At 42.7% G+C, this 17,772-nt stretch overlaps 1 long non-coding RNA gene across 2 annotated transcripts in view; it reads left to right on the top strand.

The window, feature by feature from the left end:
• The window catches only part of LOC142072549 (uncharacterized), a 46,885-nt gene that overhangs the window by 3,355 nt on the left and 25,758 nt on the right, over positions 1 to 17,772 (top strand). The window contains exons 1-4 of one of the 2 annotated variants that reach the window (XR_012668980.1): positions 5,842 to 6,010; positions 7,853 to 7,949; positions 14,027 to 14,351; positions 15,135 to 15,339. This is a non-coding gene — a long non-coding RNA (uncharacterized LOC142072549). Of the gene's footprint in view, positions 1 to 5,841; positions 6,011 to 7,852; positions 7,950 to 14,026; positions 14,352 to 15,134; positions 15,340 to 17,772 lie in introns of those variants that run through there. The other variant, XR_012668981.1, reaches the window with a different exon arrangement.

The following is a 17,772-nucleotide window of genomic DNA, read 5'->3' on the forward strand; positions in this document are numbered from 1 at the left end:
GGGTCCATCAAGCAGGACGAGCATCAGAGTCACTGAGGCCCAAGGCAGAAAGCCGAAGCCCCACTGCATGGGGCTGAAGCCCAAGGCCCTGAGCCCCACCACTTGGGGCTGAAGCTGAAGCCTGAGCAGCTTAGCTTCATAGGGCACCCTGTGGTATGAGGCCCCCAAGCAATTGCCCTGTTTGCTATCCCAGCTTTTATATGTAGAAAATCAGTTGTGACACAGGTGGGCCATGGAGGTTTTATAGCATGCTGGGGAGGCTCAGAAAGAAAAAGGTTGAGAACCCCTGCTCTCAACCCGTGGGCTGCTTGTAGCCCAATCAGCATACAGCTGCGACCCATGTAACATCCTCGGGGCCACACAGGTAGTATATATATTGTGTGGATGCGGCCCACATAACACATAGAGAGCTGCATATGCAGCCCACAATGGTAAATAGTTTGAGAACCACCACTCTAGAGAGAATTACTTTACTAAGCCTGCCAGAAACCAGGCTGATAGGGAAATACCCTAAGCACAATTACTTTAACAGTTCCAATAAAGATCATTGCAGTTCAGTCCAGTACAGGGTATAAAGGACTATATACTCCATGGTAATAGAAATTATAAAATAATAAGTCTCCAACCTACTGTCAGGGATATTCCCTCTAATCCCGCCTCATTCCCATAACCACTGAAGCAAGAGCCCAACTCTTCTGTCTGTGTCCTGTTGGGGCCATGAGCACTGTCATCCTGTTGTCACACATGCAGTTATCTCACATCTACTGCTTGCAGGCCACTGCCCTGTATCTTCGGATTGCAGCTACCCCATCCCTCTGCTCGGTTCTCACTTTTCCAGTCCCCTACTTCTCCCCACTACCTACTTCCAGCCTTCCCTCCACATCCAGCTCTGAGGCTGATGCAGCCAACCTTCTCGCGCGCAGCCATCAGCTTTCCCCACCACATCAGGATGTTACTTCCTTTTTTCTGTTCCCCTAGCATTATGGAGTAGAGCCTTGAAACCCAACTTGAGCCTGGTAGGATCTGACTAAAAGTGTTGGATCTGAATCAAGTCGGAAAACAACCAGGTCGGATCAGATTCTTCCTGCTTGTAGGGTCAGTGCCTTAGCAGCAGCTTGGCCCACTCCTGCTGGCCACTGCCACCTTGCTGTTCTGTGCATGCTGCATAGTGAGAATGCCAAGGAGTCACAGTACCTCTCACTCCACAGTATACCCTGCGCAGCAGCAGGGGCAGCACATGGCAGGAGCAGGGCCGATAGGCATTGGGGCGGGGTTGGGTCATAAAATGATTCAACCCTCTCAGGGTCAGGGTGGGTGTGCTTGGGTCCAGGTTGAGCATAAAAAGTTAGCCCAAGCAGATCTCTTTTATGGAGTCCTCTCCTGGCTAGATGCTTAACAGAGTAACAGAGCAGTCTCTACTAGATAGATCCTTTTGTCCAGCTCAGTCAAGGTTGGGGGAACATATACAGTACAAATGCAAGTTGTCACATCTTGAAAGCTTTGCTTACTATTGTAAAACATCCTTGGTTGGCAAAGGTGTGGGATAGTGGCGTTCGTGTAAATTAATTACGCAGCAACAGGGCCTCAGGAATCTGATAATGTCCACTACATTTCAAGACCAAGAGAATTCAAACTGCAACTGTCTGAGACCCAATTCTGTTTCCAGTTAATGAGACACTACACTGAGAGCAGGAGTGGGCCCTGCATTTCCTGCAGTGGTGCTGGACATTTCTCTTCCTGCTAATAAACAGGATAAAATAAACATTTTTTCTCCCTCATGCAGAACATGACAGCTGCCAATAATCCATAGATAAAAGCCAACCACTTAAACAAAATCCCGGCCAGTAAAAGAAAACAGGTTTGATACTTATCCAAGTGTTGAGGATGTCATTGGCAGTTGTTTGTTGTCCATAGGTAGCTGCGATTCCAGGAAAAGTTTTGTCCTGCTAAAATGAAAGCTGTGAACCCTACAAACTATTTCCTCTTTAAAATCTCCTTTATTTTTACTCTCATTTCTTACTATTGTAACTTCTTTACCCAATAATCTAATTACTAAACTATTAGTATCCTTGCATTAACTTACATGGAAACTCTTCAAAAAATCTTTAACCTAAATTTTGAAGAAGTTACTCAGTTACTCTTTAGCCTAAATCTTGCTTCCTCTCCTTCTCCAGGTATGCTTTGCTAAAACTATAGCAATACCATCATGTGTCCACTATTCATTATAGACAACTCCCAAACCATTACATGTCCATATCATTGCTGATAATGAAGTAGGTAAGAGCTTGAGTAGTGGCAAGTCAAAGGAATGTTGATGTGGCCATATTCATTTGGATCCTCTCAACAATACTCTCTGCATAAAGGGGAATGAAAGAGAAGCAGTCATTCCTGTACCTGCGAGATAGAATCCTGTTCTCCCACACAGTCTACACTGATATTCCATTTGAAAAGCTTATTAATTTGGGCTTTGTTCAAAGAATCAGATTTGGCCCTCGGTCCTTTTTCCAGTCAGAAGTCCCTGCCCACTGCAGGGTAAGCGATCTCGGCACTTCTTGTACTCTCAGGTTAACTGGCGTCCTACCTGGACTTCACTGTAAGTTAGGGCAGCCTCAGGTCTTGATCATGCCCTATCGCTCCCTGACACATGCCTTGGGGGCCAGAAGAGATGCTTGTATGGAGCCATTCTGGTAGCTCTGCAGTGGTCAGAGGACTGCCTAAAATAGGGGGCATCACTCAGCAGCCATTCCTACCAAGTAATGTAAGGCCCTTTATATTAATGGAGTGACAGGAATAGATAATCAGGTCCCCTTTATCTTCAGTTAATGTACCTATTTATCTACTGCTCCCCAAAGACTGATTTGGATCCTCCTATGACTAAACTAGTGTAAATCAAAAGTAATTCTACTGTAATCAATGGACTTGCACTGATGTAAAAATTGTGAGAGAGAAGAAACAGGCTCATTTTGTTTACTTCGTCAGTTTTCAGCAGTTGCTGATTCTATGGATAGGTCTACACTTGGAACTTGAGCTGTCATTCCCAGCTCAAGGAGACATACTCACACTAGCTTTTATGGAGCTTGTGTACTAAAAATAGAGTGTGTAGTCATGGCAGTGCAAACAGTGGAATAGGTTAGCCACTCCACGTATGTGCCTAGGGTCTCAGACTGATACAAGCTTGGGATGGCTAGCCCCCACTCCCCCAAACACACACGCAGCTCACACTGCTGCAGCTACTTTCTATTTTACATCCTGCAGCTCCTAATTACGTCCCCAGCTCCAAGTACAGGCATACCCTGTGTGTTCACCAAAAGGGCTTTTTGTGGAGTTTCAACCAGGATATAAAGCTGTCTACACTACAGCAGAAACTCAGCTCAGCCAACTGCCACCTGCCATTCCAAACTGCCACAGACTCTTCTGATTCTAACATTGTGGTGTAGTCAACAGAGCCCTAGACTGAGAATCTGGTTCTAGTTCCAGCATTGCACTGACCTGCTGCATGACTGTGCCTCTGTTTCCCCTCCACCATTCATCTCATCTTATTTATTTAGATTTTAAGCTATTTCGAACAGGGACTGTCTTTACTGTGTTTGTGCAGTGCCTAGCACCATGGTCCTCCAATCTGGGTTGGGGACTCTAGGAACCACTGTAATAATATAATAATAATTTTATGACAGGTGTGCACTACACTCAGGCCACTCCCTGCTAGTATTCTGTTTATTGGACCAGGGCCACAGGAAGAGCTCCAAGGTGGTATTCTGCCTCAGAGACACACCTCTGTGGCACAATTCATCACTTGCTTCCTTCTTGCTTTGGGGGTAGGGAGGGTTTGGGAATGATACAAGCGGCAGGTTATTGCAGCTCTTCAAAGAGTGCATCTTACTTCCCCTCTTCTGCCTGGCCACCTACTCTGGCCAGTAAATGAAAAGGGGTTATAGTGGGATACCAACACCCCATGCTTCATCTCTCCTTTTTTGCAGCAGTGAGTATACATAATGAAGGGACTGCTCTTCATTCTAGACCTGGACACAAGATCTGGGTAGTTCTTATCACAGAGTCCATAAAAAATGTAATCTGATGCTCTAACTAAAGGCTAAGTTTAATTTCCTTGATATTTTCTGTATTTCTTTCCCCTAAAACATTGTTCTACAACTGGCAGCCCACAGTCCAGATGTAGCTCACAGATGCACAACCCTTTGGCTTGCTGGCATCAGCTGTTCCTTTCTGTTCCATGCTGGGGGCTCTGCTGTACCCAGCTCCAGCTCCAGTCCCTGGGCTCCCCTGCCAGGCGACCCTGGCTCCAAGCCAGCATGTGCCGGGCCCAGGATACTCTCAGATGAACCAACCAGTTTTCAACAACTGTTATCCTTTGAACTTGGACACGGGGTGATCAAAGATAGACTCCATGATTATATTTTCCAGTTATGGGGAAATTTTCTCACAAGTTCTGCATCACGAAAGAAGATGACTAAGGAAGCTTCTCTATGAGTGGCCTGGACTCTGGATGAAAGAAAAAGCCCTGCATTGATTCTGTAACTGTCAAAGAGCATACATTGTCTATTCTCCATTAGGTGGTAGCTGATGAGAAGACAAAGGAGGCCATTGTGAATGCTGCCAAGCAAGTTCCCCTGTCAGATGCAACAACAGTGCATCCTGTCCAGGCCTTGGATGCTGAAGTGCTTTATTTTTTTGTTGAAAGGACTGAAAGGTGCTGAGTTTGTGTTGTTCACCATTGATGAACCAGACAATAAGAATATAGCACAGCTATGTTTTTATGACATACTTTAATGGCCACGTCCTCTGAAAGGAACTCTTGAATTTGATACCTCTGGAAATGTATGTCACAGGCGACATCATATTTGAGAAAATCAGTGCAGTGTTTGAGCAACAAGGACTCTTACTAAGCAAGATCTGTCTTCTGGTAACTGATGGAGCACCTTCAATGCTGGGCATGTCTCAGAGGGGTCTTGAGACATGACTGGCAGAAGTGGCACTACAAATGAAAGCACTGCACTATATCATACATCAAAGTGTGCTGTGTGCCAAGCTGAGTGAGGAACTGAAAGATGTCATGGAGGCTGTGATTAAAATAATCAGTTTCAGCAGAGCCTCCTCAAGTCTGCAGCACAGACTATTTTGTGAGTTGGTCATTGAGTCCTCTGCAAACCATGAAGATCTTCTCTATAATGACATTTGCTGACTTAGTAAGGGTACATTGCTGGCATACTTCTGCAAACTCAAGGCTCACATTGTTGATTACCGTCAGTAGAGCACCCACAAGAAGGCAGCTGAATATCTGGTCCTTCTAGAAGATACTGAATTCTTAGTCAAAGTAGCAATTCTGTGCAACATATTTGACCACCTGAGTATCCTGAATGTACAGCTGCAAGGCCAAGATAAGAAAATAGAAGCTTTTCAGAAGAAGCTGGACATATTTCTCTTAGATTTGAGCTCTGGGAATCTTTGCACTTCATTCAACTCTGCAACACCCTGATCAGCAATGGAAGCAGATAATGTGATCAGTCGCCTCGTGACAAGTTTCCTTCAAAAGCTAAGGAACAACTTCAGTGTTCAATATGGAGATTTTTGCATGCCAAAGGATGTAATTGGCTTTGTACATGACCTTTTCTCCATGACACCTGAGGGTGACTTCCCATCTCATCCCCATAAGGTCCTCCCTGTAAAGGTGAGAATATGCTGCAGCTGGAACTAGTCAACCTGCGGACCTCAGATGTGCTGAAAAATGAATTCAAGAACACTGAAATCATGATTATCTGGACACAAAAGTATACAAACCTCAAGACATTTTCCCTCCTGGTGCTCAGTGTTTGAATCCATGTATATGTGTGAATCCAGCTTTGCAGTCATGAATGTCATCAAGAACAATGCTTGAAACAGGCTGACAAATGAGTCTCTGGAGAGCTGCCTTCATATAGCAGTCACTTCACTGAAGCCAGATTTTAACAAGCTAGTATAGAGCAAGAAGTGCCACTTTGCTCACTAGTAACAAGAGGTAAATATTGCAGACAACAACCTTCTGTCTATTAGCTGCCACTATTCTAATAAGTTCTGTAGAGGAGTGAAGCTTGTGTTTTATACATTAAATGCCAGAGAACTTTTTTGTATTCCAACAAAAAATTCAGTAAAACAAAAAAGCTAAAAAAATGCAAACAAAAACGATGTGGTGATGAGGTTTTAAGTGTCAGAGAAATTGGAAACAATGATGGAGGACTAAGGGAGAGCTCTGAGAAAGCATCGAACATTTCCACTTCAACTCCTAATGCAGTCTGTCACCATAGACAGTAGCTGAAAGAAATTTCACTATGAAACTGCAGCTAAAAATATCACTTTCCTTTATCCAAATGCTCCATTATTTGAAGGTGTCAGATGTCCTCAAGCAATTGAGATAAACGGACTTCACCTGTATTTAATTTAGAATCTTTTAATTTACATTTAAAAACACACTGAAGCTATACTGTGATACATTTCGACTTACAGTGATAGATTTTTAATCAGGCACTTAAGCAGTTGCTTATGCAACATCAAGCAATTAGTAATTGACATGCTTTCATTAGGAGCAAACACCTGAAGAGCCCATTCGCCCTGGAGAGCACCTTTAGCCCACCAGGATTTGGAGGTTGCCTTTTCTGATCCGTCAGAAAATGTAATTGAATACCACTGTTTTAAAAAAAGGAACTGTCGTATTTCAAAATATATAGAAAAAGAACAAGTGCTAACAATACAGTCATTTTATAGCATGCTTTCTTCACTTTAAAAATTATAGCCTGGTCCTCTGTTCTCCCAAGTGCTTCCTGTGTACTGCTAGGTGTCCTGGAAGTCAAAGGATTCTGAGACCACTCTCCACCTCCCCAGAGGTGTGAAATACCTCTGTTTTAGGGCTTGGTCTTGCTCTCATTGAACACTCATTTTATGGTGAATCTTGTGGTATTTGGAGTTTATTAAAGACCTAACTGCAGGACTCATAACATTGTGTTAGAATCTTAGCTTAGATTTAAAAAAAAATACTCCCACCAAAGTCAAAAGAATTACCGTCAAGCTCACGCATAAGTTTTGCAGGATCTGGGCCTTAAAGGCTAAAAAACGGCAAAAACAAAATTCTATGAATCACAGAATCAGAATATCAGGGTTGGAAGAGACCTCAGAAGGTCATCTAGTCCAACCCTCTGCTCAAAGCAGGACCACCCCCAACTAAATCATCCCAGCCAGGGCTTTGTCAAGCCAGGCCTTAAAAACCCCTAAGGATGGAAATTCCACCACCTCCCTAGGTAACCCATTCCAGTGCTTCACCACCCTCCTAGTGAAACAGGTTTTCCTAATATCCAACCTAGACCTCCCACCCTACTACATGAGACCATTGCTCCTAGTTCTTTCATCTGCCACCACTGAGAACAACCTAGCTCGATCATCTATGGAACCCCCCTTCAGGTAGTTGAAGGCTGCTATCAAATCCCCCCTCATCCTTGTCTTATGCAGACTAAATAAGCCCAGTTCCCTCAGCCTCTCCTCATAAGTCATATGCCCCAGCCCCCTAATCATTCTTGTTGCCCTCCGCTGGACTCTCTCTAATTTGTCCATATCCTTTCTGTAGCGGGGGGCCCAAAACTGGATGCAGTACTCCAGATATGACCTTTCCAGTGCTGAATAGAGGGGAATAATCACTTCCCTCAATCTGCTGGTAATGCTTCTACTAACGCAGCCCAATCTATGCCGACATCTGGAATTAACATTCAGATACACCTGCAATAAAATTGAATTTACTTAGACTAGCGTTCTGCAGATTCTGAACATTTTCACTTCACAGAATGCTGTATAATCAACTTCTCCTGCCTTACAGGATTTAGGTGGGAAGGCTATGACAGATTCAGAGGTGGCAGTGGGAGTGACCCATGTAGCAGATGACACAATGAAGATGACTGGATGTGGAAGCTGTGGTATGTACATGATCCTGGAGGGGGCACCTGGTAAGAGTTTTGTCTGCATGAAATGCCGTCTAATAGAGCTGATGGAGGAAAAGATCAGAGGTTTGGAGATGCAGGTGGAAAGTCTGGTAGAGTTTAGGAAGGGGTTTGAGCAGATTATGGAGCAAAGACATGAGGTATCTGAAGGGAAAAGCTCAGACTTGCAGATGGAAGCAGGACTAGGGAATTCTGAGGGGAGACTGGGTGAGGAAAGTGGTCAGTGGAAGCATGTGACTAAAAGAACTAGGCAGAGGAAAAGACGGGCTAGTGAAGGAGAAATAGAGCTTCAGAATAGGTTTGCAGAGTTGAAAAATGATGAAGGGGCTCAGCAGGTAGTCACTGAAGGTGACAGGGCAAGGAAAAAGAGAAGAGCGGTTAGTCCTATAGGAAAAGGGGAAGAGTTAATGGAGATTACACCAAATATGAGCCCCAGGAGGATACAGGATGGGTTAAAAAGGATTACAAGGGAGAATGGGAATGGAAAGAACTTGCAGCCAGAGGGAACAGGGGATAGACTAGAGAATAGCACCGTCACTAGGAAAAGGCAGGTCTATGTGATTGGGGACTCTTTACTAAGAAGAATAGATAGGCCTGTAACCAGAGCTGATCCAGAAAATAGGAGGGTGTGCTGTCTTCCAGGTGCTAAGATACGGGATGTAGACCTGAGGTTGAAAAGGATTCTAAAGGGAGCGGGAAAGAATCCCCTAATTATCCTTCATGTGGGAACAAATGATACGGCTAGATTCTCGCTGGAAAGTATTAAGGGAGACTATGCTAGGCTGGGGAGGACGCTTAAGGAAATTGAGGCTCAGGTGATCTTTAGTGGGATTTTGCCTGTTCCTAGAGAAGGTCAACAAAGGTGTGACAAGATTATGACTATCAATAGATGGCTTAGGCAGTGGTGCTATAAGGAGGGCTTTGGGATGTATGGTCATTGGGAGGCATTCATGGATAGAGGACAGTTCTCTCGGGATGGACTTCATCTGAGTAGGGAAGGAAATAGACTTCTAGGATGGAGGCTGGCACAACTGATTAAGAGAGCTTTAAACTAGGAATTTGGGGGAGATGGTTGGGAGATGTCCAGGTAATCTCCACGCCAGAATTTAGCATAGAGTGGAAAGAAAATGAAGTAAGAGTGGATACAGCTGTAGGTAGGAGGAAGGGCAGTGTAGATACAAGTCTAATAGGTTATACTGGTAGTAAAATAACCGTGCCTAATAGGGTACAGAATGTGAGTGAGGCCAAACAGCAAAAATTAAGATGTTTGTACACTAATGCAAGGAGCCTAGGTAATAAAATGGAGGAACTAGAGTTACTGGTGCAGGAAGTGAAACCAGATATTATAGGTATAACAGAGACCTGGTGGAATAGTAGTCATGACTGGGCTACAGGTATTGAAGGGTATGTGCTGTTTAGGAAAGACCGAAATAAAGGTAAAGGTGGTGGAGTAGCACTGTATATCAATGATGAGATAGAATGTAAAGAAATAAGAAGCGATGAAATGGATATGACTGAGTCTGTCTGGGCAACAATTAAATTGGGGAAGAAAACTATTAGAGCCTCCCCTGGGATAGTGCTTGGGGTGTGCTATAGACCACCGGGATCTAATTTGGATATGGATAGAGCCCTTTTTAATGTTTTTAATAAAGTAAATACTAATGGAAACTGTGTGATCATGGGAGACTTTAACTTCCCAGATATAGACTGGAGGACGAGTGCTAGTAATAATAATAGGGCTCAGATTTTCCTAGATGCGATAGCTGATGGATTCCTTCAGCAAGTAGTTGCTGAACCGACTAGAGGGGATGCCATTTTAGATTTGGTCTTGGTGAGTAATGAGGACCTCATAGAGGAAATGGTTGTAGGGGATAATCTTGGCTCAAGTGATCATGAGCTAATTCAGTTCAAACTGAATGGAAGGATTAACAAAAATAAATCTGCAACTAGGGTTTTTGATTTCAAAAGGGCTGACTTTCAAAAATTAAGGAAATTAGTTAGGGAAGTGGATTGGATTGAAGAATTTATGGGTTTAAAGGTAGAGGAGGCCTGGGATTATTTTAAATTAAAGCTGCAGAAGCTATCGGAAGCCTGCATCCCAAGAAAGGGGAAAAAATTCATAGGCAGGAGTTGTAGACCAAGCTGGATGAGCAAGCATCTTAGAGAGGTAATTAAGAAAAAGCAGAAAGCATATAGGGAGTGGAAGAAGGGAGGGATCAGTAAGGAAAGCTACCTTATTGAGGTCAGAATATGTAGGGATAAAGTGAGACAGGCTAAAAGTCAAGTAGAGTTGGACCTTGCAAAGGGAATTAAAACCAATAGTAAAAGGTTCTATAGTCATATAAATAGGAAGAAAACAAAGAAAGAAGAAGTGGGACCGCTAAAAACTGAGGATGGAGTGGAGGTCAAGGATAATCTAGGCATGGCCCAATATCTAAACAAATACTTTGCCTCAGTCTTTAATAAGACTAAAGAGGATCTTAGGGATAATGGTAGCATGATAAATGGGAATGAGGATATGGAGGTAGACATCACCATATCTGAGGTAGAAGCGAAACTCAAACAGCTTAATGGGACTAAATCGGGGGGCCCAGATAATCTTCATCCAAGAATATTAAAAGAATTGGCACAAGAAATTGCAAGCCCATTAGCAAGAATTTTTAATGAATCTGTAAACTCAGGGGTTGTACCGTATGATTGGAGAATTGCTAACATAGTTCCTATTTTTAAGAAAGGGAAAAAAAGTGATCCAAGTAATTATAGGCCTGTTAGTTTGACATCTGTAGTATGCAAGGTCTTGGAAAAAATTTTGAAGGAGAAGGTAGTTAAGGACATTGAAGTCAATGGTAAATGGGACAAAATACAACATGGTTTTACAAAAGGTAGATCGTGCCAAACCAACCTGATCTCCTTCTTTGAGAGAGTAACAGATTTTTTAGATAAAGGAAACGCAGTGGATCTAATTTACTTAGATTTTAGTAAGGCGTTTGATACTGTGCCACATGGGGAATTATTAGTTAAATTGGATAAGATGAGCATCAATAGGAAAATTGAAAGGTGGATAGGGAATTGGTTAAAGGGGAGACTACAACGGGTCCTACTGAATGGTGAACTGTCAAGTTGGAGGGAGGTTACCAGTGGAGTTCCTCAAGGATCAGTTTTGGGACCAATCTTATTTAATCTTTTTATTACTGACCTCAGCACAAAAAGTGGGAGTGTGCTAATAAAGTTTGCAGATGATACAAAGCTGGGAGGTATTGCTAATTTAGAGAAGGACAGGGATACCCTACAGGAGGATCTGGATGACCTTGTAAACTGGAGTAATAGGAATAGGATGAAATTTAATAGTGAGAAGTGTAAGGTCATGCATTTAGGGATTAATAACAAGAAATTTAGTTATAAGCTAGGGACACATCAACTAGAAGTAACGGAGGAGGAAAAGGACCTTGGAGTATTGGTTGATCATAGGATGACTATGAGCTGCCAATGTGATATGGCTGTGAAAAAAGCTAATGTCATCTTGGGATGCATCAGGAGAGGTATTTCCAGTAGGGATAAGGAGGTTTTAGTACCGTTATATAAGGCACTGGTGAGACCTCACCTGGAATACTGTGTGCAGTTCTGGTCTCCCATGTTTAAGAAGGATGAATTCAAACTGGAACAGGTACAGAGAAGGGCTACTGGGATGATCCGAGGAATGGAAAACTTGTCTTATGAAAGGAGACTCAGGGAGCTTGGCTTGTTTAGCCTAACTAAAAGAAGGTTGAGGGGAGATATGATTGCTCTCTATAAATATATCAGAGGGGTAAATATCAGAGAGGGAGAGGAATTATTTAAACTCAGTACCAATGTGGACACAAGAACAAATGGATATAAACTGGCCACTAGGAAATTTAGATTAGAAATTAGACGAAGGTTTCTAACCATCAGAGGAGTGAAGTTTTGGAATAGCCTTCCGAGGGAAGTAGTGGGGGCAAAAGATCTATCTTGCTTTAAGATTAAACTCGATAAGTTTATGGAGGAGATGGTATGATGGGATAACATGGTTTTGGTAATTAAATGTTCATGGTAAATAGGCCCAATGGCCTGTGATGGGTTTTTAGATGGGGTAAGATCCAAGTTACCCGGGAAAGAATTTTCTGTAGTATCTGGCTGATGAATCTTGCCCATATGCTCAGGGTTTAGCTGATCGCCATATTTGGGGTCGGGAAGGAATTTTCCTCCAGGGTAGATTGGAAGGCCCTGGAGGTTTTTCGCCTTCCTCTGTAGCATGGGGCACGGGTCACTTGCTGGCGGATTCTCTGCTCCTTGAGGTCTTCAAACTACAATTTGAGGACTTCAATAGCACAGATATAGGTGTGAGGTCTTTTTTAGGAGTGGTGGGTGAAATTCTGTGGCCTGCGTTGTGCGGGAGGTCGGACTAGATGATCATAATGGTCCCTTCTGGCCTAAATATCTATGAATCTACAGGGAATCCACATTAAAAAAAGAAAAAAGTGTGAGTGAGTAACTTAAAATCAAAGAACTCTCAGGATTGGATCTGGAGCTATACTATACATATAATTTGAATACTGCAGTATTCATATTATACATAGGTAATTAGTGAGTCATTGGCAGTTTTCAGAGTAACAGCCATGTTAGTCTGTATTCGCAAAAAGAAAAGGAGTACTTGTGGCACCTTAGAGACTAACCAATTTATTTGAGCATGAGCTTTCGTGTGCTCACGAAAGCTCATGCTCAAATAAATTGGTTAGTCTCTAAGGTGCCACAAGTACTCCTTTTCTATTGGCAGTTTTGGATGTCCAAAGACTGCAGGGTTGAGGTTTTATGGTGAAATCCTGGACCCACTGAAGTCAATGGGAATTATGCCATTGAATTCCGTGAGGCCAGAATTTCACTACAGTGTAAATAGCAAATTCTTCTCAATTCAATTAATAGCCTAGAGCTGGGCTTTCCAAACTTGGTTCATGATTTGTTCAGGCCGCGAGATGCTTTGTTTACCTGAGTGCCTGCAGGTACGGCCGCTCGCAGCTCCCAGTGGCAACAGTTCTCCATTCCCAGCTGCTTCACGCAGCTCCCACTGGCCTGGAACAGCAAACCATGGTCACTGGGAGCTGCAACCGGCCGTACCTGTGGATGCTCAGGTAAAAAAGCGTCTAGTGGCCCTCCAGGGGCTTGCCCTGAACAAGCCGTGAACCAAGTTTGGGAACCTCTACTCTAGAGTATGCAGCCTTGATTCAATAAAGTATTTAAGTATATGCATAATTTGAAATCCAACTAGAGTCAATGGAACTGCTCACATGCTTAGTCATATGCTTAAATATATTGCTGAACTGGAGCTTGTTCCTGCACCCATTAAAAATAATGGCAAAGCACCTGTTGATTCAGTTGTGCAGGATTAGCCCATAAGAGCACACTGAAGTCAAAGGAAGTCTTTCCATTGACTTAACTGGGCTTTGAATTAGGCCCTGAGAGGAAAACATTTTAGGGGAAGGGGAATGGAAGAAAGAAAGGATGTGTAAAAAGCCTAGTAAAATGTGCTACTTCTAGCAATTTATTAGGATATATTATAAAATAAAATATTCACATTTTAAGACATTTTTTTCATGTCAATATATAAAAATAAATGGACACTTTGATTAGATTCTGGGTAGGAATACTTACTAACAGTTTGTTATTTCTAATAAGTTGTATGTTAACACAAGAAAAAGTAACACTGTATAACATAAATAAAATCCATGTCCAGTAGATAGGAAAGTGGAAAAATAAAAGAAATATGAATGTTTTCCAAGCATTAAAAACAGTCACAAAGTAGACTGGATATTGAATTAAAGTGAAGTATGAAATCTTCACACAGCTATACAAATTGAATTTATACTATGACAATAACCAGACATAAACATATTATTGTAAGCTGTAAAAGAAAAGCCTGGTTATTTTTCCTGGAGATCTTCTATGGGATACTTTATCTCTAAAGATTTAGACAAGCAAGAAGACTTAGTGAAATACTCTCATTCAAAAATTATTAAATATTTGTGTTTTTAAATTCACAGATGTGATCTGGCTGGTCTTGAGTAGAAGAGCTGATATTCTGAAATAGCAAAATAAATTGCTGCACTGGTTCTCCTAGGAAAAAAGTAACTGAAGTGAATCTTTTAAAAAATATATAAATCATGAAAGAGAGAGAGAGAGAGAACCATTGTATATATTAGCAACACTGCTTATAGATTCATAATGGCTCACAACAAAGATATTATAAGTGGACCTCCTACCTCTGTGCCATGCTGTCACTGCTGTGGATTGACTGCTGTTAGATTCCTGTAATCCTGAGCCCTGGGATCTTGTCCAACATGTTTGCCCCACTTGGTAGGCCTGTTTGTAAGTATTTAAAATGGAAATGAACTCTAATCTGTCTATGTGTTTATAACAAAAGGTTTTAATCCCGTAACACCCATATTTAACATAATTTGTTTTTTGTAAAGTTTATAAAAAGCTGTAGTCAGTCTGACAATTCAGAATCCTAAAGTATATCTTAGCCATTTAACAATTTAGCCAATTAAGTTTGGTTTACTGTCTGACACTCTTTAATTTGGCAGTGCGTCATGGCAAGGGTATTAAGGCACCCATTCATGAATGAGAAATTACATAGAACAACATCAATAACCAGGCTAAATTTGTACATTTATAATACATTTGAATCAGTAGCTTTCAGATCTGTAAAGCATTCACTAATACATAAAATGTGCACAAATATATATTTTAGTAGAATAATATGCTAAGGATATTACAAGGACACATGAGTGTGAATCCCTTCAGAGATTATTTTGAACAGCTCAAAGAATTCATGGAAACTATAGTATTCCATCTTAAAGATTATTGCTATCAATAGACCATAAATGATATTGCAAAATTAAACATCAGGGGCCCAATTCTTCCATCTTTACTCACATTGAGTAGCATCTTCAATTGATAAGTAGTCCCATTGACCCAAACAGGGCTACTAATCAAGTAAGTTTCTACTAAGTATGAGTAAGGGTAGCAACCCACATCAGAAAAATGGAAATACAAATAAAAACCTAAGAAATTCCACAACATTTTTTTCTGGCAGCTGCACTGAGCTATTTGAGACAATACCCCTCTCTGTGTCTTGTCCTACTCCAGGCCCCTCAACTGCTACTGATAGCAATACCTCCACCACTCACCACACTGCAGCAGAAGTCTGGGCCAATGTAGCTTCATAGACCATTCCAAGAGGAAGCATTTCCATGATGAACTGATGGTTGAAGTTCTGGACAGGACCAACAAACAGGTTCAGACAGTAACGAAGACAGAGGGACTTTTGGCCACAGGAAAGACATGATGAGAGGTAAGGTGCTGGATGGGCAGCTTCAGGACAGGATTTCAGCGCTGGAGGAGGCACTTGATTCACTGTAACAGGAACAGCAGCTAAGGGAGGAGGTCAGAGCTCAGCAGAAAGAACTGTTTGAGCGGCTGCTATCACTAATAGGTGCAAGAATAGTGGGTCTTGCTGCATCACCCACACCATGTCCTGGGTTTGCCCTGTGAAACAGTCCAGAAGCAGCTTGTAAAACTGCTGGTGGCCCATGGAGTTGGGCCCTACGAGCAGCTGAGCCGGGCAACTTTGCCCCATACAGACACCCTCAGTCCTAGATGCCACTACTCCCTTCCCCTGGTGCCAGGAGATTGGCGGAATGGGCCAGGGGATATGCAACAGTAGGGGAGTTCTGTCTTATACATGGTTTCACTGTTTTCATTTGTTCATGCACTTAGGGTTGTTTTTTGTTGTTGTTTTTTTAAGGTTTTGTTGTTACTGGTGTTTTGGTATGGTAATGGCGTGCCTGGCAATGGGTTAATGTTTGGCTCACAGCTCCAGCTGTGGTACGTACAATTTCTGGCCAAGTGTACGGGTTCAGCAGCCCCTCGCTGTCATAGGTCCATTCGGAGGAAATGGCTCACCCCTGACTTTACAAAGATTGTGAAGAGCACAGGAAGCCACAGTAATGCAGACAGCACTGATAACACTGGCATCTAAACAGGTCTGTAAACTTCTCCAATGGGATTTCAATCTGCCAAAAGCACATACATTAACCATTCTATACCTGCTAAGAGTATGATTAAATCTTTTGTCAGGGGCTCTGAAATCAAGGTACGGTTACATAAATCAAGGGAAAAGGCGGTATGAGGGATCCTCCAGAAAAACAGTTGGGACAGTAACTCCATTTATGTTTTGTTCAATATCTTCATTAATGATCTGGAGGGTGGCGTGGATTGCACCCTCAGCAAGTTTGCAGATGATACTAAACTGGGAGGAGAGGTAGATACGCTGGAGGGTAGGGATAGGATACAGAGGGACCTAGACAAATTAGAGGATTGGCCCAAAAGTAATCTGATGAGGTTCAACAAGGACAAGTGCAGAGTCCTGCACTTAGGACATAAGAATCCCATGCACCATTACAGACTAGGGACTGAATGGCTAGGCAGCAGTTCTGCAGAAAAGGACCTGGGGTTACAGTGGATGAGAAGCTGGATATAAGTCAACAGTATGCCCTTGTTGCCAAGAAGGCTAACAGCATTTTGGGCTGTATAAGTAGGGGCATTGCCAGCAGATCGAGGGACGTGATCGTTCCCCTCTATTTGACATTGGTGAGGCCTCATCTGGAGTACTGTGTCCAGTTTTGGGACCCACACTTCAAGAAGGATGTGGAAAAAATGGAAAGTGTCCAGTAGAAGGCAACAAAAATGATTAGGGGACTGGAACACATGACTTATGGGGAGAGGCTGAGGGAACTGGGATTGTTTAATCTGCAGAAGAGAAGAATGAGGGGGGATTTGATAGCTGCTTTCAACTACCTGAAAGGGGGTTCCAAAGAGGATGGGTCTATGCTGTTCTCAGTGGTAGCAGATGACAGAACAAGGAGTAATGGTCTCAAGTTGCAGTGTGGATAGGTTGCATATTAGGTAAAACTTTTTCACTAGGAGGGTGGTGAAGCACTGGAATGTATTACCTAGGAAAGTGGTGGAATCTCCTTCCTTAGAGGTTTTTAAGGTCAGGCTTGACAAAGCCCTGGCTGGGATGATTTATTTAGCGATTGGTCCTGCTTTGAGCAGGGGTTTGGACTAGATGACCTCCTGAGGTCCCTTCCAACCCTGATAGTCTATAATTCTATGATTCTATGATTTGGTGAGAATAGTGTCTCCTACAGTCCATGACTGTAGTCTCCCAATCGGGTAAAAACCCTGGCATCTCAAACTTTTCCATAGCAACCCATGTTGACATTCATAAATCACCGTCTGTGGTCCATAAGGGCTTGTACAGAAATGGAATAGTACCCTTTGTGGTTTATGTACTCATGTGCTTCTTGAGGAGGGCAAACTATGGGCACATGGGTTGCATCAATGGCCCTGACATAGTTCGGAAATCCCATTTTCTCAAAGACAGAAATTACTTCAGGAATATCTTTTATGCCTGCCACCTTGGGATAAACCACATACCGGATTGCCTCAGAAATCTCTGCCACCTCTTCACCCACAGTTGACTTTCCAGCACCAAACTGGTTGGCAATGGACTTGTAGCAGTCTGGGGTAGCCACGTTCCAGAAAATTATAGCAACCAGCTTCTGGACTAGCATGGCCACCCTCATGCATGTGTCTTTATGCTGAAGGGTCAGGGCAAGCTGCTCAAAGCTCCAGAAATGTAGCTTTCTTTTTGCAAAAGTTCTGGACCCACTGCTGAACATGCCAGGTCTGCATGACAACGTGATCCCACCAGTCTGTGCTT

The sequence above is a fragment of the Caretta caretta genome, chromosome 6 (genome assembly GCF_965140235.1).
Source record: "Caretta caretta isolate rCarCar2 chromosome 6, rCarCar1.hap1, whole genome shotgun sequence".
Classification (NCBI taxonomy): Eukaryota; Metazoa; Chordata; order Testudines; family Cheloniidae; genus Caretta; species Caretta caretta.